Source organism: Eschrichtius robustus, chromosome X, assembly GCF_028021215.1.
Source record: "Eschrichtius robustus isolate mEscRob2 chromosome X, mEscRob2.pri, whole genome shotgun sequence".
In the NCBI taxonomy this organism is placed as follows: Eukaryota; Metazoa; Chordata; class Mammalia; order Artiodactyla; family Eschrichtiidae; genus Eschrichtius; species Eschrichtius robustus.
Window position 1 is genome coordinate 18,542,241 of NC_090845.1, and position 24,241 is coordinate 18,566,481.

Consider the following 24,241-nt stretch of genomic DNA (forward strand, 5'->3'; position numbering starts at 1 on the left):
GGGAATGTAAAATGGTACAACCACTCTGGAAAATAGTTTTGGAAGTTTCTTTAAAAACTAAACATGTGATTACAGCACAAGCCAGCAATTTCACTCTTGGGTATTTATCTCAGAGAAATGAAAACTTTTGTTCACACAAAAACCTATACCCAAATGTTCATAGCAGTTTTATTTATAATAGCCGACAACTGGAAACAACCCAGATGTCTTTCAACAGGTAAGAAACAAACTATTGTATATCCATACAATGGAATACTACTCAGCAATAAAAAGGAACAAACTATTGACACACAAAACAACTTGGATGAATTTCCAGGGAATTATGGTGAATAAAAACAGCTAATCCTAAAAGGTTACAAGGTGAATAATTTCATTAATATAATATTTTGAAATGACAAAATTATAGAAATGGAGAACAGATTAGGTATCTGGATGCAGGCTGGGTAGGGGGAAATGGCTGGGCAATACAAGGGATCCTTGTAGTGACAGAACTATTTTTTATCCTTGACCATAATAGTGAGCACACGTGATAAAATTATATAGAACTAAATACACACACACACACACACACACACACACACACACACACACACAAGAATAAAGGTAAAACTGGAAATCTGAATTAGATTGGTGGATTATATCAATGTCAATGTCCTTTGTGATACTGAACTATAGTTTTGCAAGATGCTACCATTTGGAGAAATTGGGATTTCTGGATATCCTGTGCTACTCTTATGACTGTATGTGATCTACAATTATCTCAAAGTTTTCAATTAAAAAAAAAAAGTTTACACAGAATCACTGAGAACAAGTGGGATGTAATCCAGGCATTCTGTTTCTTCCCTTAAACAGAGACCTACTTTTTTGTTGGGATATGTCCTCAGGACTTTAAAGACCACTCATGTTGCCACCTGTTTTGCCAGCTCCTCCTCTCTGAAGTGAAATTTACATAAGGCTTTGAAGTACTACAATTTCCAAGTAACAGTAGCAGAAAGAAAAATGTCTTCAAATACCTTGTCAGAGTAGAAAGTAAAGCAGCTAAGGGTCTAAACCAATCACCCATACTCTCTCAGCATAATATCAAACCTTCAAGAAACAGATTAGGTAGCAAATCTAAGAGAATTTTTTTCTTCTTCTCTTCATTTCCTGGGATAATTCGATTCTATGATTAAAATTTAGAATAAACAAGACAAAGAAGGAAAGATGAAAAGAGGCAGTAGACTCAGGATCCTGGACTCTAGTGCCAAATTTGTTCCTCTCTGTGTGAGTTTAGGCAGAACTACTCAATTTTTTTGAAGCTCAATTTCCTGGTAAAAATAAAATCATGAGCCCAAACCCCAAGATGCCTTCCAGCTTGAAAATATTCTATGATCCCATGAAATTTAAAATGTTGATGAAAATATAGTTGATGATGTTTTACCCCATTCCATCATTAGACTTAATTTAATAAGGTTCTCCACAGCAACTTCAATTGGCAATCTAAGCATTCCCTTCAGCTGTGTAAATGATGCCCCTCATTCCAGCATAACTGTTCAGGTTTCATTACCAAGTCTCTAAGTGCTAATTAACTTTGAAGCAGCTCTCCAATATGGGATCCATTACAATTCATACCAAACTGCTTTTCTCTGCTTCAGATTTTTCTGCTCAAATTTTTTTCAGACAATTGGAGTGTCATTTTACTGCTATTCCTAACCACTTCCTTTGCAGTTCCTCTTTTTCATTCATTCCAGTGAATGAAATAATTTTAAAGTACGAAGAGGACATCAATTACATAGCATCTTTGATACTTCTAATGCTTTGGGAGGAATCTTGCCCAATAGGCTTCTGGGAATCAGATATCACCATTCTCAAGATAAGAGCTACCCTTGATACAGTGCAAATTTTTCTTTTTTCATTTGACTATTGCTTTATTAGACTGCCCAGTCTCTCGAGAAAATCTAAGCTAGGAAAACTCTCAGTGGTACTCATCTCTTCTTACTACCTGATCCTCACTCCCTGGCAAAAACCTAAGTACCTTACTGAATCTCCAAGTCAGAGCCTCTTTTTCAAGGGGCAAACCTGGCTGTTGACCACAACAATGTGTAGTGTCTTCCTTCATGATGTTGTGAGGGGCCTACTATGAAACTAGCCTGCTGTATTACTCAGGTTTTTTACATTAATGCTGCTTAACGAAGACTTCTCCCTCCCCTCCCCTCTCCAATTCTCAGTGGCTTACAACCACAAATATGTATTTCTCTAGTACAGTTCTACAGTAAGGTCAGCTGTTAGTCAAATGGACTTGACTGAGCTTACCTGGCTTGGCTCCTGGCTAAGAATGACTGCCTGACTATTTTGCACATCTCTTCATTCTAGAACCAGCAGCTTTTCAAAAGTTCAAGTTCTTTTCATGACAAAGGATAGGTTTGCAAGGGGGCTGACAGAAACTTTCCATGTTTCTTTGAGGCCTGTAACTGAAAACTGTCATACTCTCAATTCTGCCCACGTTAAATCGGCTAAAGCAAATCACATGACTAAGCCAAACATTAGTGGATTGAGGAAGTACAATCTATACGTGGAGAATCCATGGCAAGGCAGGGAGGGAAAGAATCATAAACAAATAATACCATCTATCACTTCTGCTTTCTACTATAAAGAGAAAAAAGGACATGCAACTAGCACTACTCTGATATAAGTTGAAGGCATTTTACTTTTTCACCTTCCTATTGGAGGGTGAGAATCTGGGTTTTGGAAATGTGCTCTCAATTCTAATGATGTCTTCATTATTTCTCTCTGACTAGACCCAGAGGGCCTGATCAAAGAGCCTGTGCTGACATCACAGTGCTTCCAAGGCGTAAGGTGGGAAACAGGCTCTGACTTGGAGGTCCAGTAAGAATTCTTAAGGTTTGGGGTAGGGTTTGGGAATCAGGTAGTGTGAGGAGAGTACCAGTGAGAGTTTTCCTAGTCTTGATTTTCTCAAAAGACTGGGTGGTCTAATAAAGCAAGAGTCAACAACAACAATGAAAAATTTTAACTATATCAAGGGTAACTTTTATCTTGAGAACAGTGAGGTCTGAGCCCAAAAGAATGTTGCACAAGATCCCCCAAAAGCGCTAGCAGTTAAGAATCTTGAAACTGCTATATGGTTGGAGAGAGTCTCTCTCCACCTTAAAATGCAGAATAGCCTTTCTGCACCCCTAGTTTTATTCCCATCCTTCGCCCTGTTCTCTCAACTGAGATTCAAAAAGATGTACTGACTTGCCCAAGGGCTGAGAATGCTAGTGTCAGAGGTAAAACAAACCATTGGCTGAAGTATATGGCTGATCCCCAACAATCATCAGGGCAAGAACTGCCAATAATGAGCATTTTGGTAACTTGAAGGGGAATTTTTAATTTTCCCAATGATCTGGGGATGGTACTGGCATTCGGTGGGCTAGGGATGATAGATATTGATTATCTTACAATGAGCACGACACTGACATATAACAAACAACTGTTCTAAACCCCACATGAGTTTCTAATGTCTTGTCAGATAGTCATGTAGATGAAAATTCCATTTATAAGTATTTACACTTAGAACCTAACTCACACAAAGTGTTTTTTGCAAAGTGTTAATTTGCACTGAATTTTCTAGAAATGCAACCACTGCATAAATCAAAGGAAGACTGCATTTTGTTTCATGAGTTTTCTTTGGAACTTTACCAAGAGTTGTTTACATTTCAGGAAAATCATATCCCTAAGGCAATGCTGTGTATGTATTTGAGTTACCAGTACAACACACCTGGATCTGTCTACAGCTGTAGCTGTTGTACTCACACTGATTATAATAATAGATAGATGCAAGCAATGGACATTGTCTTAAAGTGCAGTCATGCCTAAACACATACTGAAATATATTATAAACTACATATTTCTGTGCAATGAATTATATGTAATAAAATACATTGTTGAAACACATTACACATTATAAAACACATAACTGAAACACATTTACTATAAATTACTTTCCTTTTATTTCTCTTTATATTACAATTTGGATATCTTACTGCTTTTTAAAAACTTATTTGTGTGAAGACAGGATTAAGATAGCAGACTAGGAGGACACGGGGTTCACCTCCCCCCCCCCCCATGAACACATCAAAAAAATCTATGCATGGAGCAATTCTCACTGAAAACAAACTGAATACTAGCAGAAAGACTCTTATGTCAATACAACAAAGGCTGTAGGAAAGATCCACATAGGAGCAGGTAGGAAGGGAAGAAAAGCAATCAGGTAGAGACCTGTGCCCCCAGGAGGGGACACAGAAGAGGAGAGGGATTACACAGGCGTAGAGATCCTCCCTGGGGAGTGAGCCCTGGGGTCTGACATCAGGAGGACATGCCCCCTTAGCTGGTTAGAAAACCACCGAGATTGACAGTGGGGCTGTAAAAAACCTAAACACCACTCATGAAGAGCGTACACATGCTGCTTGCTCCAGAAACCAGGTTGAGGAAGCAAACTGAAACTGCCTGAGACTCTGGCTGGTTTCCTGTGACTTCCCTGGAGCATGCCCCAGCCTGAACTGAGCAACCAACCCCAGCTCCAACCTCGCTTGCTACGTTATGCAGCTCGACACTAGGGTGAGTGCTGCCGTGGTTGAGGGGAGTGCGTGGCTGTGACAGAGCCACCTTGAACCTGGACCAGCATCCAGGACTCTGACTATGCTGGGACTGCCACATCCTGCACCTCGACCCATGCTTAGTGCCTGCTCCAGCCCCTCTTGCACCACCACCGCTCTGGGGTGAGGGTACCTGTGCTGGGAGGGGGGAGAACACACACTTAGAGGGAATGGAGCCAGCTCAGACCTGATCCTCAGGGATTCTGCTCCAGCAACTTGGGACCCGCCCCCACCCCAATAGGGTGGTGTTGGCCACTGAGCAGAGGAGAAGGCTAGGCTCACACTTGGCTCTGGCTCTAGCCCCTCCATCTCCAGCCCCATCTCCTACCAAGGTGATAGCTGCCAGCACACCCTAAGGGAAGATGTTACTTATGCTCATGTGAGATCCACCTCTCTCACCAAAGCCACTGGGCACACAAAGAATGTATAGTAACACTCTTACACAAAGATGCTTTCAAGACCAGAATAGGTAACTGTTTCACCTAATCTCACAGAGACAGAGAAAGTTAAGCAAAATGAGAAGACGTGGGAATTTATTTCAAATGAAAGAATAAGAGAAAATCCCTTAAAAAGCAATTAATAAAACAGAAATAAATAATTAATGAGATAAAGACTTCAAAGCATTAGTAATAAGAATGCTAAATAAATTAGGGAAAAGAACAGATGAACACAGTGAGAATCTTAACAAGGAAATAGAAAATGTAAAAAGGAACCAGTCAGACTAAAGAATACAATAACGGAAATGAAAAATACACTTAGGAGGAATTAACAGCAGACTAGGTGATAAGAAAAACACATAACTAATCTGGAAGATAGAATAATGGAAATCAAATGATCAGAACAGCAAACAGAAAAACAAATTGTAAAATATGAGAACAGTTTAAGGGACCTCTGGGACAACATCAAGTGTACCAACATTTGCATTATAGGGGTCTCAGAAGGAGAGGACAGAGAGAAAGTGGTCAAAAATGTATTTGATGAAATTATGGCTGAAAACTTTCCAAACGTGAAGAAGGAAACAGATATCCAAGTATAGGAAACAAAGGGAATCCCAAACAAGATGAACCAAAACAGACCCATACCAAGACATAACACAATTAAAATGGCAAAAGTTAAACATAAAGAGAGAATTCTAAAGGCAGCAAGAGAAAAACAAAGAGTCACATACAAGCGAACCCCCATATAGCTATCAGCTGATTTTTCTGCAGAACTTCTGCAGGCCAGAAGGGAGCGGCATGTTATATTTAAAGTACTGAAAAACAGAAACCTGCAATCTAGGATATGCTACCCAACAAGATTATAGTTTAGAATTGGAGAGATAAAGAACTTCTCAGACAAACAAAAACTAAAAGAGCTCATCAATACTAAACCTACCCAGACAGAAATGTTAAAGGTTCTTCTCTAAATTGAAAATAAAAGGGTACAAAAGAAGTAAGAATCTATAAGAAAAGGAAAAATCCCATTAGTAAAGGCTGTGGATCAACCATTTAAATAAGCTAGGATAGAGATTAAAAGACAAAAAATTATAATATCAAGTATAACTATAATAAGAAGTGAAGGGACAAACATGAAGATGTAAAATATAACATCAAAACACAAAATGAGGGGGAGGGGAGAAAAAAATGTAGATCCTTCAGAATGTGTTTGAACTTAAATGACTACCAGATGTAGTAAAGGTCAACATATATAAACCCTATGGTAACCACAAATCAAAAACCTACAATAGATACACAAAAAAACTAGAGAGAAAGGAACACAAGCATACCACTAAAGAAAATCATTAAACAAGGGAAGAATCTAAAAGAAGAAGAAAAATACAGAGAAGAAGTACAAAAACAATCAAAAACAAGTAACAAAATGGCAATAAGTACATACCTATCAATAATGACTTTAAATGTGAATGGGGAGCTTCCAAGTTGGTGAACGTGTGCAGGTGCTGGCCGTGTGGCTGACAGGGTCTTGGTGCTCAGGCCGGGAGTAAGGCCTGTGCTTCTGAGGTGGGAGAGCCGAGTTCAGGACACTGGTCCATCAGAGACGTCCTGGCTCCACGTAATATCAAATGGCAAAAGCTCTCCCAGAGAACTCCATCTCAATGCAAAGACCCAGCTCCACTCAAATCAGCAAGCTATAGTGCTGGACACCCTATACCAAACAAATAGCAAGACAGGAACACAAACCCACCCATTAGCAGAGAGGCTGCCTAAAATCATAATAAGGTCACAGACACCCCAAAACACACCAGCAGAATCGGTCCTGCCCACCAGAAAGACAAGATCCAGCCTCATCCACCAGAACACAGGCACCAGTCCCCTCCACCAGGAAGCCTACATAACCCACTGAACCAACCTTAGCCACTGGGGGCAGACACCAAAAACAACGGGAACTACGAACCTGCAGCCTGCAAAAAGGAGACCCCAAACACAGTAAGTTAAGCAAAATGAGAAGACAGAGAAACACACAGAAGATGAGGGGGCAAGGTAAAAACCCACCAGACCAAATAAATGAAGAGGAAATAGGCAGTCTACCTGAAAAAAGAATTCAGAGTAATGATAGTAAAGATGACCCAAAACGTGGAAATACAATGGAGAAAATACAAGAAACGTTTAACAAGGACCTAGAAGAACTAAAGAGCAAACAAACAATGATGAGCAACACAATAAATGAATTTAAAAATTCTCTAGAAGGAGTCAATAGCAGAATAACTGAGGCAGAAGGACAGAGAAGTGACCTGGAAAATAAAATAGCGGGAATAACTACCACAGAGCAGAATAAAGAAAAAAGAATGAAAAGAATTGAAGACAGTCTCAGAGACCTCTGGGAAAACATTAAATGCACCAACATTTGAATTACAGGGGTCCCAGAAGAAGAAGAGAAAAAGAAAGGGACTGAGGAAATATTTGAAGAGATTATAGTTGAAAACTTCCTTAATATGGGAAAGGAAATAGTCAATCAACTCCAGGAAGCACAGAGAGTTCCATACAGGATAAATCCAAGGAGAAACATGCCAAGACACATATTAATCAAACTATCAAAAATTAAATACAAAGGAAAAATATTAAAAGCAGCAAGGGAAAAACAACAAATAACATACAAGGGAATCCCCATAAGGATAACAGCTGATCTTTCAGCAGAAACTCTGCAAGCCAGAAGGGAGTGGCAGAACATATTTAAAGTGATGAAAGGGAAAAACCTACAAACAAGATTACTCTACCCAGCAGGGATCTCATTCAGATTCAACGGAGAAATTAAAACCTTTACAGACAAGCAAAAGCTAAAAGAATTTAGCACCACCAAACCAGCTTTACAACAAATGCTAAAGGAACTTCTCTAGGCAGGAAACACATGAGAAGGAAAAGACCTACAATAACAAACCCAAAACAATTAAGAAAATGGTAATAGGAACATACATATTGATAACTACCTTAAATGTAAATGGATTAAATGCTCTAACCAAAAGACATAGACTGGCTGAATGCACACAAAACCAAGACCCATATATATGCTGTCTACAAGAGACCCACTTCAGACCTTGGGACACATACAGACTGAAAGTGAGGGTATGGAAAAAGATATTTGATGCAGATGGAAAAAAATATTCCATGTTAATGGGAAAAGATATTCCATGCTAATGGAAATCAAAAGAAAGCTGGAGTAGCAATTCTCATATCAGACAAAATAGACTTTAAAACAAAGACTATTACAAGAGACAAAGAAGGACACTATATAATGATCAAGGGATCAATCCAAGAAGAAGATATAACAATTGTAAATATTTATGCACCCAACAGAGGAGCACCTCAATACATAAGGCAAATACTAACAGCCATAAAAGGGGAAATCGACAGTAACACAATCATAGTAGGGGACTTTAACCCCCCACTTTCACCAATGAACAGATCATCCAAAATGAAAATAAATAAGGAAACAAAAGCTTTAAATGATACCTTAAACAAGATGGACTTAATTGATATTTATAGGACATTCCATCCGAAAACAACAGAATACACATTCTTCTAAAGTACTCATGGAATATTCTCCAGGATAGATCATATCTTGGGTCACAAATCAAGCCTTGGGAAATTTAAGAAAATTGAAATCGTATCAAGTATCTTTTCCGACCACAATGCTATGAGACTAGATATCAATTACAGGAAACAATCTGTAAGAAATACAAACACATGGAGGTTAAACAACACACTACTTAATAACCAAGAGATAACTGAAGAAATCAAAGAGGAAATCAAAAAATACCTGGAGACAAATGACAATGAAAACACGACGACCCAAAACCTATGGGAAGCAGTAAAAGCAGTTCTAAGAGGGAAGTTTATAACAACACAATCCTACCTTAAGAAACAAGAAATACCTCAAATAAACAACCAAACCTTACACCTAAAGCAATTAGAGAAAGAAGAACAAAAAACCCCAAAGTTAGCAGAAGGAAAGAAATCATAAAGATCAGATCAGAAATAAACGAAAAAGAAATGAAGGAAACGATAGCAAAGATCAAGAAAACTAAAAGCTGGTTCTTTGAGAAGACAAACAAAATTGATAAACCATTAGCCAGACTTATCAAGAAAAAAAAGGGAGAAGACTCAAATCAATAGAATTAGAAATGAAAAAGGAGAAGTAACCACTGACACTGCAGAAATACAAACGATCATGAGAGATTACTACAAGCAACTATATGCCAATAAAATGGACAACCTAGAAGAAATGGGAAAAATTCTTAGAAACACACAACCTTCCAAGACTGAACCAGGAAGAAACAGAAAATATGAACAGACCAATCACAAGCACTGAAATTGAAACTGTGATTAAAAATCTTCCAACAAACAAAAGCCCAGGACCAGATGGCTTCACAGGCGAATTCTATCAAACATTTAGAGAAGAGCTAACACCTATCCTTCTCAAACTCTTGCAAAATATTGCAGAGGGAGGAACACTCCCAAACTCATTCTACGAGGCCACCATCACTCTGATACCAAAACCAGACAAAGATGTCATAAAGAGAGAAAACTACAGGCCAATATCACTGATGAACATAGATGCAAAAGTCCTCAACAAAATACTAGCAAACAGAATCCAACAGCACATTAAAAGGATCATACACTATGATCAAGTGGGGTTTATCCCAGGAATGCAAGGCTTCTTCAATATATGCAAATCAATCAATGTGATACACCATATTAACAAACTGAAGGAGGAAAACCATACAATCATCTCAATAAATGCAGAGAAAGCTTTCAACAAAACTCAACACCCATTTATGATAAAAACCCTCCAGAAAGTAGGCATACAGGGAACTTTCCTCAACATAATAAAGGCCATATATGAAAAACCCACAGCCAACATCATCCTCAGTGGTGAAAAACTGAAACTATTTCCACTAAGATCAGGAACAAGACAAGGTTGTCCACTCTCACCACTATTATTCAACATAGATTTGGAAGTTTTAGCCACAGCAATCACAGAATAAAAAGAACTAAAAGGAATCCAAATCGGAAAAGAAGAAGTAAAGCTGTCACTGTTTGCAGATGACATGATACAATACATAGAGAATCCTAAAGACAATACCAGAAAACTACTAGAGCTAATAAATGAATTTGGTAAAGTAGCAGGATACAAAATTAATGCACAGAAATCTCCTGCATTCCTATACACTAATGATGAAAAATCTGAAAGTGAAATTAAGAAAACACTCCCATTTACCATTGCAACAAAAAGAATAAAATACCTAGGAATAAACCTACCTAAGGAGACAAAAGACCTGTATGCAGAAAATTATAAGACACTGATGAAAGAAATTAAAGATGATACAAATAGATGGAGAGATATACCATGTTCTTGGATTGGAAGAATCAACATTGTGAAAATGACTCTACTCCCCAAAGCAATCTACAGATTCAATGCAATCCTTATCAAACTACCACTGGCATTTTTCACAGAACTAGAACAAAAAAATTTCACAATTTGTATGGAAACACAAAAGACTCCGAATAGCCAAAGCAATCTTGAGAAAGAAAAACGGAGCTGGAGTAATCAGGCTCCCTGACTTCCGACTATACTACAAAGCTACAGTAATCAAGACAGTATGGTATTGGCACAAAAAGAGAAATACAGATCAATGGAACAGGATAGAAAACCCAGAGATAAACCCACGTACATATGGTCACCTTATCTTTGATAAAGGAGGCAAGAATATTCAATGGAGAAAAGACAGCCTCTTCAATAAGTGGTGCTGGGGGGGCTTCCCTGGTGGCGCAGCGGTTGAGAATCTGCCTGCCAATGCAGGGAACACGGGTTCGAGCCCTGGTCTGGGAAGATCCCACATGCCACGGAGCAACTAGGCCCGTGAGCCACAATTACTGAGCCTGCGCGTCTGGAGCCTGTGCTCCGCAACAAGAGAGGCCGCGATAGTGAGAGGCCTGCGCACCGCGATGAAGAATGGCCCCCGCTTGCCGCAACTGGAGAAAGCCCTCGCACAGAAACGAAGACCCAACACAGCCATAAGTAAGTAAATAAATAAATAAATAAATAAAATTAAAAAAAAATAATAAGTGGTGCTGGGAAAACTGGACAGCTACATGTAAAAGAATGAAATTAGAACACTCCCTAACACCATACACAAGAATAAACTCAAAATGGATTAAAGACCTAAATGTAAGGCCAGACACCATCAAACTCATAGAGGAAAACCTAGGCAGAACACTCTATGACAAATCACAGGAAGATCCTTTTTGACCCACCTCCTAGAGAAATGGAAATAAAAACAAAAATAAACAAATGGGACCTAATGAAAATTAAAAGCTTTTGCACAGCATAGGAAACCACAAACAAGATGAAAAGACAACCCTCAGAATGGGAGAAAATATTTGCAAATGAAGCAACTGACAAAGGATTAATCTCCAAAATTTACAAGCAGCTCATGCAGCTCAATATCAAAAAAAACAAACAACCCAGTCCAAAAATGGGCAGAAGACCTAAATAGACATTTCTCCAAAGAAGATATACAGACTGCCAACAAACACATGAAAGAATGCTCAACATCATTAATCATTAGAGAAATGCAAATCAAAACTACAATGAGATATCATCTCACACCGGTCAGAATGGCCATCATCAAAAAAATCTACAAACAATAAATGCTGGAGAGGGTGTGGAGAAAAGGGAACCCTCTTGCACTGTTGGTGGGAATGTAAATTGATATACCCGCTATGGAGAACAGTACGGAGGTTCCTTAAAAAACTAAAAATAGAACTACCATACAACCCAGCAATCCCACTACTGGGCATATACCCTGAGAAAACCATAATTCAAAAAGAGTCATGTACCAAAATGTTCATTGCAGCTCTATTTACAATAGCCAGGACATGGAAGCAACCTAAATGTCCATCATCAGATGAATGGATAAAGAAGATGTGGCACATATATACAATGGAATATTACTCAGCCATAAAAAGGAACGAAACTGAGTTATTTGTAGTGAGGTGGATGGACCTAGAGACAGTCATACAGAGTGAAGTAAGTCAGAAAGAGAAAAACAAATACTGTACGCTAACACATATATATGGAATCTTACAAAAAAAAATGGTCATGAAGAACCTAGGGGCAAGATGGGAATAAAGATGCAGACCTACTAGAGAATGGACTTGAGGATATGGGGAGGGGGAAGGGTAAGCTGGGACAAAGTGAGAGAGTGGCATGGACATATATACACTACCAAACGTAAAATAGATAGCTAGTGGGAAGCAGCCGCATAGCACAGGGAGATCGGCTCAGTGCTTTGTGACCACCTAGAGGGGTGGGATAGGGAGGGTGGGAGGGAGGGAAATTCAAGAGGGAAGAGATATGGGCACATATGTATATGTATAGCTGATTCACTTTGTTATAAAGCAGAAACTAACACACCATTGTAAAGCAATTATACTCCAATAAAGATGTTAAAAAAAAAAAGAACACAAATAACAAATGTTGGTGAGGATGTGGAGAAAGGAGAACCCTCCTACACTGTTGCTGGGAATGTAAATTGGTGCAGCCACTGTGGATAATAGTATGGAGGTTTCTCAAAAAACTGAAAATAGAGCTACCGTATGACCCAGCAATACCACTCCTGGGTATATATCCCTTGTTTCATTGCTCCTTTAAAATCCATGCCTTTAGGTACTCACCATTCACACACAAAGTAGGTTATCAAATTTTCTGTGAAACAAGTTAACTATCCACTCCCCAGATAAATTATACCTATACCTGTCCCTTAGAGGCACTACTGTCTTAATTAGTGCAGGTTTTAAATATAAATTATTTTGCATTTTTATACACACATCCCCCCTTCCCCTTCCCAAACACTTCCCAGTTATATCTGAACATCCATAAGGAATGCTTACAATCAGTTCATTTTAGGAAACCACTTGTCACCTTTGCCAACTTACTCAACTCTAAACTACTGCTGTTCTGGCATTTTTGTAAACCTTCACAGCCTCTTAGCACTGGCCTGTTCTAGGCTGCTTTCGCTCCCCAGGCTTGTCTGCAAGAGAGAATACATTCTCCTTCAGAGTTACTGGTAGTATTTACTCTCAGGATTCATGGACAGTCAATGACATTATAGAGTCTCTGCAGGCAGACTCCTAAATGGGCAAGAAAAGGGACAACTCAACCCACTTCACTGGGAGAATACTGAGACCTCATTATACACAGAAGTCACTCAGTCCTTTCTGATGTAGAATTTATATTCTTAAAAGAATACTTAGCATTACGGACTTAAGTATTTGGGTAACTTCAGTCATAGCTGGACGCACCAAAGAAAAATGAATGACTGGTTAAATGTGTCATTTGGGTTGTCATCCAATATGCTCTTAAGTCTCCACCATAGTAATCTGACACCACCTTTTAAATGTAATTTGATTATGAAAGAGACCAGGAAAAAAAGTAAGTCACTTGAAGAACTTTAGGAATCATTGTTGGAATTAATAACCCTTTATGTGCAAGTGCTGCATAATCTGGAAAACACAATATAAGTAATATAAATAAACATCATCTTATCCTAGAAGGAGTATGGGTTTTGGAAGTAAATGTATCTCCATCTTAAAGCTACTTTTTTGTTTACTTTCTGTATGACCTTGAGGGGATTACTTAAATTTCTTAAATTTTATTTCATCATATAAAATGGGAAGAAAGATAACTGCTTGATATGGAGTTGTGCAAGGATTAAATGGGATTTGGTATGATAAGTACATTGCATAACAAGTCCATTTTAGCTTTCTAATGTAAGCTAACAAAATTAATATTAAAAAATTTTATAAAAGAAAAAAAGATGAATGCATAAAGAAGATGTGTGTGTGTGTGTGTGTATATATATGAAATGTATATATATAGTATTCCATTGTGTATATATATATATATATATATATATATATATACACACACACAATGGAATACTCTTCAGCCATAAAAAAGAATGAAATGTTGCCATTTGCAACAACATGGATGGACCTAGAGGGTATTACAATTAGTGAAATAAGTCAGACAGAGAAAGACAAATACTATACGTTATCACTTATATGTGGAATCTAAAAAAAATAAAACAAATTAATGAATATAACAAAACAGAAACAGACTCACAGACATAGAAAACTAACCAGTGGTTACTACAGGGGAAAGAAAGGGGGGAGTTCAAATTAGGGATATGGGATTAAGAGATACAAACTACTATGTATAAAAAAATAAGTGACAAGGATATATTGTATAGCACAGGGAATATAGTCAATATTTTATAAGTACTTTAATTGGAGTATAATCTACAAAAACATTAAATCACTATGTTGTATACCTGAGACTAATATAATATTGTAGATCAACTATACTTCATTAAAAACAAAAAGAATCATATTCTTTCTCTGTCACAACTGATTATTTATTGTAGTCTTTTGTCTGAATTAGTGTTGAAATAACTAATATAAACTTTTAATTCTTATAAAAAACTTATCTGTATAAGTGGGTTATATTATATATGACTTTTATCTCAGGGTAATAAAGAGAACCTACAAAACTATGTTATAAAAAGGGAACACTGGCTTTGATAAGTTTGATAGCCCCCTCTCTATGTCATCCTGCTGTTTCTCTTCCCCCTACCTCCTTAATTCTTGATAAATAATTTAGAATTTTGAATTAGTGAAATCAGATTCAATGAAGCAACCCTGATAAATGTCTAGTTTATCCTCAAATTCACAAATTCACGTGTCAAGAATTTTTTCTTTTAAAAATGTTTTTTACAAATGCTTTTTTGACCCCATTCCTTTTCTCCATGCTTTCCCTTCTCTATCCCATTCCATTATTATCTTACTCTCTTCTTAGCCCTAATCATGTGTTATAAGATCTTTCAGAAAAACCAAGAACTAACCTGTGTTTGGACCAATAGAGAACTCATTCTATAACAATATGAGTGTTTAACAGACTCAGACTTTCTGATTTCTTATTTCATTCCTTCTATTCATCTGTTATTGAACATTATATCTGATTTATTTTCCCTATCTCTGAAGAGATCCTATTCCTTTCTTACTAAATGTTTAAGTTTTGTGATCCTCTGAATTAAGATAATTGCTTTGGAAATAAAGCATTCTTATTCTATCTGATTCACCTATATGGGTCTCTACCCAAATTATGTTCCTCTACATTAGTCAAATTTATTACTATGTGCTAGGTCAAATGGTAAGCCCTGGGTGGGAGGGGAGTGAAAAATTAATAATCTCCATTTGTGATTTTAGGAGCTTACCCTCCAGGTTATACCAAACTGCTCCTCCATTTCTTAACCAGAAATAAAAAGAAGACAACAATATATGTACACATAGCAATGTCATTAAAAGTCCACATATCAACACATCAGCTTCTCACACATTTTTTCAGTTCTTAGTACCATGGTATGACATTTTCAGAAACTAAGTAGAACCTTTGAAAAATATATAAGACTAAATAGTGTCTATAAGTGTCTAAGCCCAGCACTTATATTTTTTTTTAACATCTTTATTGGAGTATAATTGCTTTACAATGTTGTGTTAGTTTCTGCTGTATAACAAAGTGAATCAGCTATACGTATACATATATCCCCATATCTCTTCCCTCTTGCGTCTCCCTCCCTCCCACCCCTCTAGGTGGACACAAAGCACCGAGCTGATCTCCCTGTGCTATGTGCAAGCCCAGCACTTTTAAATGGAACTACATGCCATAAAGATACTGTCAAATAGAATGAGTTGAACTGCTTTCATATGTCATTCAAATTACAATTGCTTTGTTTTTCCGCTTATTTGCTGTTCTATGATTATATGTGAACCCAGGCCAAAGACATACGGTTCAAATAATAATTATTTCCTAAAGGGTCTCAGTTCTGTCATACAATAAACAATGGGTTTATAAAGATTACCCATGTATTTGTATGTCTTTGTCTGGAATTTCTGCCTTAGTCCAATTTATAAGCAAGAATTATGCCATTTTAACAGATGGTCCTACATGTAAATAAGCAAAAGAACAGGAAGAATTGGAGGAGTGTGATAATGGCATGCTCAGAAAGAGAGAATAAGGAACAACTAGGTAAATTCAGAGAATGAGAAAAGCAGCACTACCCTGTCTGTACGTTAGAATCACCTGTCTGTGTATTAGAATCATTAAAAAATCTACACAGTGATTCAAATTTAGCTAATCTGGGGAATGGCTTGAGTATTGGGATTTTTTGAAAGCTCCCCAGGTGATTCTAAGATATAGCCAAGGTTGAGACCTACTGCACTAAACAAAACCTACAACTCAGCTCTATTACCAATCATATTTAACTGGATATTTAAAGTAATTATTTGAAAGATAGTTTTCTCAAAGCAAAAAGCAATTCTATCAGCATAATAAAATATTCTTCACAGCTGTAGATGATAATATATATATTTTCTTCTTGACCATCAATAATAATTCATTTTACCAAGATAATTTAGGTCAAAAAACTATGATGTATAATATATTTCTTTCTATCCTGGTTTTCAAAATATCTGAAATGGACACATTTAATTAAATGCAATAAAAACAGGTACTTAAAATTGTCAGTGAGTTGCTAAAACTCCATTATTATGCAATAACTCTAAGTATGCATGTTTCTAACTGCTAAAAATTTTATGGACATATTTCATGCTGAGAGCTTAGGAGAAATTAGACAGGACAGCAGATGGTATCATGGCTTTCCTCAAACTGTTTAGATTACTGACACAATAATAAAGCAATTTTTTGCTTTTCTCTCATTACCCAAATCTGCATCAGTTTAAAGATTAGTCATGTTAATAGCTAAGCAAAATATTCTTTATACAGGAAATCTTAAACAAAGGTCAGTGCAGTTGAGAGAGTGAAATAGGTGTGATGTATGCAATTCTAATTCAGTTCACCCAGTAACAACTCACTGAAGGCTAATTCCCTATAAATCTATGTTACGCATAATGTGGTCTGAAGCAAGCAACATAGGCATCACTTGGGTGCTTGCTAGAAATGCAGACTCTCAGGCTCCACCCAGACCTACAAACTCAGAATCTGCTTTTTAACAAGATCCCCAAATGATGCACACTAAGGTTCACATGACCACCTCACCAAATTTGCTAAATTTATCAAGTTACCAAAGCAAGTTTTAAGGAATAGGCTTGAATTTATCAGTTAATATATTCAGTAATTATATGCTTCCTAGTAGCATTTTAAGGAATGTTCAGTTGGTCAAAAGCTAAGGGCCATACGGACTTCCCTGGTGGCGCAGTGGTTAAGAATCTGCCTGCCAACGCAAGGGACACAGGTTCGAGCCCTGGCCCCGGAAGATCCCACATGCCGCGGAGCAACTAAGCCCGTGTGCCACAACTACTGAGCCTGCGCTCTAGAGCCCGTGAGCCACAACTACTGAAGCCTGCACGCCTAGAGCCCCTGCTCCGCAACAAGAGAAGCCACCACAATGAGAAGCCTGTGCACCTCAATGAAGAGTAGCCCCCGCTCGCCGCAACTAGAGAAAGCCCACGTGCAGCAACGAAGACCCAACGGAGCCAAAAAATAAATTAATTTTTAAAAAAAGCTAAGGGTCATAGAATAGCATAGTCTTCAATGAATCTATCCTTTTTTTATCAACATATTTATAAGGAAGATAATTGTGAATAATATGGAGTAATTTTTTAAAATTCTCAAATGTAAATATATTAATAAAGGATATATTAGTACACTCATTTAATGTATATTCTTAGTCTTTGAATACAAATCATATTTTTTTTTAAGTTTCTAAATTTGGTATATTTGGCAAATTGGCCATTTGGGGAAATAGTCATTTGACAAATTAGCTTCTGGTCAAATGGCATTTGGTAAATTGATTCTCAGGGATCAGCCTGCTTCCAATGGGTAATACCCAGCATGGCAAATCTATCCACATTTTGGCTATACTTCACTTTTTTCACTGTGGTTTTAAAACCTCAAAAGTAGGCTGATTAATATCCAGGCAATATTAAGTAGGATTAAAAGCAGACATGGGTTTGTGTACTACACCCACTCCCTGTATGATCTTCATTAAATTATTTAACTCTCTAAGACTGTTTCCCTAGTTCACAGGGCTATTGTGATAATAATACACAAGTCCCTAGTACATATTAATTATGCACTAATCCTTGTTTTAGTCATTCTATCATGATTTTTATTTGTTTTCAGATGAAGAAAATAAAATGAGCAAAAGTCATGCTGCTACTCTTCATTTTATTTCCCAACATGGCGAAATGATTTAATCCACTTCTTCAGAAAAAAAAAAAATACTGGCAAAGATGATTGATGACCTGTGTCTTTTATCTTGTTTTTAATTTCCTTGGTTTGTATCTATGAATCCCTGCTCCAGATACAACATCTTTTCTAGGAGATTGTCAGTCATTCTAGGATGCAGAAGACAGTGCTGTTTGCTTTCAGCACTCTCAGCACCCAATGACAGAATTTTCTACAGAATCTTAGCAAACAGGAGAATGGGCCAAGTGGATAAATGGGTTTAAGGCCAATGGTGTGACTTAGGATTGGAGTACCAAAAAAAATCTCAACATTTCAAAGTGTCTAACCCTAATGAGAGATAACTTTGCCACCTCTCATGTATTTTAATAAGGAAGATTTCAAGTAGGTAAGACAACTCAAGTTATCCATAACAATCTATACTATAACCAGTTCATTATCTGTGTTTTCTTAGATGGTGTTGGGCTGCACCCAGAAGGCCTACAAGCCTTGTAACTGCCCAGCCTCAAGACCGAAGAAAGAGCCCACAGACAGTGACAAAGACATCAGTGGTTTATGGGATAGGAAATCTTACAAGTCTGAAACAAAAGGTCCTGGAGCAACACCCCCACTGTGTAACACAGCAGGCAAGACATGGCAGCACTCTTTACTACTAGGGGAGAAAGAGGCTACCATTTATAGGGAGAATTGATGTCAGGTTGGCTCATTAATTACCAGGCAAACCAGCAGCTGGGGCAGGGAGCAAGCATGGAGGCAGTTACAGATTAAGCCCTATAATTAAGAGGATTGGATAGTCATGTGAGTGAAGCAGGGACTAGTTGAGCAGGAGATGTACAGAGAGCAAGAGAACAGCCATCTTGAATGGCCTGACCATACAGATGGGAAGACAGTGAAATGAAATTTCCTATCATGGAAAATAAAATTCTTACCTTCAGATAGCCAATGATATGGTAAGATCACCTCTGGCGTTAGTTTTAAATTAAAAGTAAATTATGTAGGCTCTGAACTGATACCCTCTGTTCACATAAATCTTTTACAATATGCTACATCGAAGGCAGAGGAGGGAATTACCAATTCATGTTTACTCTTTGCCAGCAGAGTACATTACACAAGTCACATCATTTACAATGGCCCTGTGAGACAGATGTCATGACATTGATGAGAAATTAAGGTCAGGTTAAATGACTTGCCAAGGAATACACAGCTGGAAAATGCAAACTGAGCTCCAAACCCAGGTTTCTCTGCCTCTCAAGCCCATGCTCTTTGTAATGCCCTACACAGCTCTCAGGGCCTAAGGTATATTGGAGAAAGCCCATCTGATTTGTCATGGAAAGAAGGGAAATCATTAAGAGTTTTGTACTATCATCAACTAAAATTGTGGTCAAGCAAATTATTTTACCTCTATTTCCTCACCTACAAAATTAAGAGCTAGATTATAACTTCTTTAAGGTTTTCTGGCACTTCTAAAAGAGTGTTACATTATGTAACCTGGTGCATGGAACACAGTTCAATATACGTGCCTTGCTCATTCATTTAATCATTGATTCATTCATTCATTTAAAAAGTCATCATTAATTTATTTAAAAATGAATTTAACAATTATGTTTATCAAATACCCAGCTTTTTTCCCTTCACTGTACATACAGATAACATTTCTGCTCAAAGGATGTTTTTTAAACGTTTAGGAAAATGCCAACATAGATGGAATCTGTCCTGACTTAGTCTCCAGCTACCAAGTACACAAAGAGCTAGTTATGGGAAGTTGGGTTGCTTATTAATCCTATGGTACTAATGAAGCTGAGATTTCTGCTCAGAATAATAATAGTAATAATAATAATATCAATAACTAACATTTATTCAAGGTCCCTTTGGGGAAAATGCTTTGTGTTCATCATGTCATTTTAATGGCTTACACATCAAATGCTTTTTGTACTATTTTATAGGTATTGGTTCAGCACAGGAATTTGAAAAAGGTAATAAGATACAGAAAGTAGAAAATATTACAGTCTTAAAATGTGCAGCAAATTGTGTCTTGTTCACTGCCAAGTCAAGGCATAAGTATTAGCTGTATTATGATGACAAATGATATATCTCTTCAGCAACGCTTTACCTCCATTGACAATTCTCTTCTGATTCAACCGTAAAATTTTCATGCATTTAATATATGCATTTTGCCAGTGATATATAAAAAACATTAATAATTGACTTAATCCCTGTTCAGCTGAACCCCCAAAATCATAGCCTTGAGTAAATTAATTTCTAAGGAACAGACAGCCTTGGAGTCAAGTAAAGAAAGTCACTCTTGTATTATGTCAAAATATTTTAAGCTTGAAGCTGCCACCGCATTCCCTTGATGAAACAACAGTTAGCCAGTTCCTGCCAAAAAGGAAAAAAAGTAGTTGCAGGCAGCAACCAATGTAGCATTAAACACCACACGTCGTAGGACATAGATTTGCTACTCATGGAGTCAGCAGGATGAGCTGTGTACCTGGATTAACAAATTTCAGGTTTTCATAGTAATGATTAGAGTTGATTGAGTGCAACAAAAATGGATACTTTGGTTGTGAAACTGAAGGCAGCTGGAACAGATTTTTCCTTTATTTCCATTGGAAAAAACAATTCTTGAAAAGGTAGACATAATGTAGAAAAGTTTCTTTTAACAAAACCATATATTTCTCTTCAACAGAAGATGTCCATAGTGTGCACTTTCAGATCTTAAACATGCTTATCCTTTGTTGTTTACCAAAATAATGGCCATATGTACAGGGCCAGCTTAATACCTAAACAAAGCAGGCAAGCTCTCCATTAAAGACCTTGGCCTCCCTCTCCAAAACATTGCTCCCACCAACCTAGTGAAGGGCTTGAAATTGCACCAGTTCTCCCTTTAAGTTAAAAAATTTCATCCTCCACAGAGTGCCTGTTAACATAACTCCAAGAGGTTAAAATATTAAATCATCAACAGTCTTTAGTCCATAAACTCAAATAAATTAATATGTCAAATCGTTACAGTAAGACACAGGGCATAAAACAGGTAAATTTTGACAAGAGAAGGGCAAACAAGGTATGAGGCCGAGTCTAAAGGCTGTAAGCTAAAACAGTATACGTAATTTAATGGAGAGACTCTGGCAGACAAGGGAAAGCATGATGACCTATGTTCCCAATGGCAAAAGAGAGGCATGAAAAGGGAGAAAGAAGGAAGATGGAGATGAACTGTGCCTATATTTCAATTTTGCCTTAGGGAAGCACTGGCAATTCTGTTTGGATGCATCCATATCACTATATTCTGCTTTACATATTTTTAAAAAATTTAAACTGCCTCATTTGAAAACTCTGGCCTTTCTAATTTTTAAGTATGAGATGCAGAATGAATAACCCATCCTTATATTACAATATGGTTATGAAGGTACCTAGGGGAGCTGTTGGTTCAGAAGAGAGATGGCATGTAAAATGGCATAGCTGTTGTTTTGGGAGAAGAGATGCGAATGTCCTTTGGCAGTAGAAGGCTATTTTCTGCTGTCATTCAAGGGCACAAATGTGAATGTTTCTTGCTCTTGAGAGAGCCTTGGGGCTCTCTGTAAGCAGATTTTAGGGGTGCACCAATGGAAACCATGAAAGGGACATCAGATTCAGTCCTTGCCCTTAAAAAGTTCTTCCCGCAGAAGACTTTGATACATCATTAAAGACACAGAGTATCTGTCAGTTGATTACAGCTATTTAAAATTCATCTAAAGGGTCATGTTTGATTCTTACAGAAAGCTTTGTTTTGTGTGCTTGGTTTGAGCGGTGTTCTACTATAAGTGAAACATAAAGTGACCTGTTTTAGCCATGGCTGCTTTTACCAGGGCACACTGGCAAGACAACACAAGAAGTTGTCCTGGGGAAAAGTATGTATTATGGGGAAAAGTATGAAGGGTGACAAGCTAGGGGCAGTCAGAAATGTACCAAGTTTAGATGTGACCCTCTTTTCTCAAAAACAGAAAATCCATAGGTCATGAAAATATGAGTTTTGCAGAATATCTCCTGAATTTGGGAGCAGGTCAACAATTGTTAAAGCATTAATTTAAAAGGCACCCACTGAAAGTGAGTGAGGACCTAGTAGCTCAACAGTCAGTAGCACAGAGCCTCTGGCCTCCAGAACAGAATGTCCTCCACAGTGACCACCTCCCGTTTGATTTTCTTTCCAAAAATGTGGGTTTTGTCAGGTGTATATGAACTAAGGGTAAAGAATTTGTGAAACATATGGAATTGGTAGCTCTATATTTTTTCTGTTAATTGTTTTTCAATCTTCTTGAACTAAGAATGCCAGTAAGAGATTTTGACCATTTCTTTGTTCCATGTAGAGTAGGAATTCAATATTTGCCACTAAGGGGGATATTGGCCTAGAGAGCTTTGTGAGAAGGGCATTCCAAGTACACTTTTTACCATATACCATTTTTATCCACGTTTTAATTTAGATACCTTAAATCTTTTCTGGAGCAACCCAGAGAAGGAAGGAAAGGAGGACGGGAGTGAAGGAAGAAGGGAGAAAAAGAGGAAGGGAGGAAAGGGGGAAGGGAGGAAGGAAGGAAAGAAGAAAGGAAGGAAGGAAGGGAGGTTTGTTCAAAGGAAGGAGGAAGGCTAGGGTATTACAGGTTAACCATTTTACCTATTTTTCAATCCTATAATTTTAGATGGGAGGAAGAAGTTCCACACAAGGGGATAATTCCAATGATAAACAGCTCCCTAAACCAAAAAAGGAAACTAGGATCTTACTCTCTAATGTTAAAAAGAACTGCCCTAGTGAAGTAAGTCACAAAGAGAAAAACAAATATCGTATATTAACGCATATACGTGGAACCTAGAAAAATGGTACAGATGAACCGGTTTGCAGGGCAGAAATAGAGACACAGATGTAGAGAACAAACGTATGGACACCAAGGGGGGAAAGGGGGGGTGACATGAATTGGGAGATTGGGATTGACATAGATACACTATTGATACTATGTATAAAATAGATAACTAATGAGAACCTACTGTATAGCTCAGGGAACTCTACTCAGTGCTCTGTGGTGACCTAAATGAGAAGGAAATCCAAAAAAGAGGGGATATATGTATATGTATAGCTGATTCACTTTGCTGTACAGTAGAAACGAATGCAACATTGTAAAGCAACTATACTCTAATAAAATTTTTTTTAAAAGATGAATAAATCAATCAATGAAAAAAAAAAGAACTGCCCAGTCCCCCATTTGATTTCCAGTTGACCCATGTCTTAGATCAGGTTCGCAGAAGCAGAGCCTGAGATAGAAATTCCTGTGCAAGTGATTTATAGAGGGAGTGCTCTCAGAAGGATCCTGTAAAGGAGTGAAGGAATCAAGATAGGGCAGGGGAAGAGCTAACCAAAGATGTGGTGTCAGCAGGAGATTAGCTTCATTTTTAACCCCTGGGCAGTTCCAAGGTTTGAATTTCACCTCAAGACAAGAATGGTCAGGCTTTGATACCTCAGTTTCAGTCAGTCATTGCCCTCGGGTTGTCCCCTGCCACACAGGGAAGTGTGCTAGTCTCCCAGGCAAGGCAGTTTTCCTCTGCCAAGGTCAATTCCTTCCAGAGAAGGGTACAGCTGTGAGCCTTTAGCAGGCAACATTCACAGCAGCTGGCAAATGGATGCATCAGTTCAGTAAAGAGGATCTGAGTGAGGCAGCATCTACTACAACCCCTTTAGCTCTAAAAACAGACAGCTAGATGGGGCTGAGGGTTTAGAGCAGTAAGGACAGCCTCATCGCAGGAATGCTTTTGGACTAGTGCTGTTGCCTAATTTCCAGGACTCTTATTCGAGTCCTTATATGGAAAAATTTCTGACCAAATTA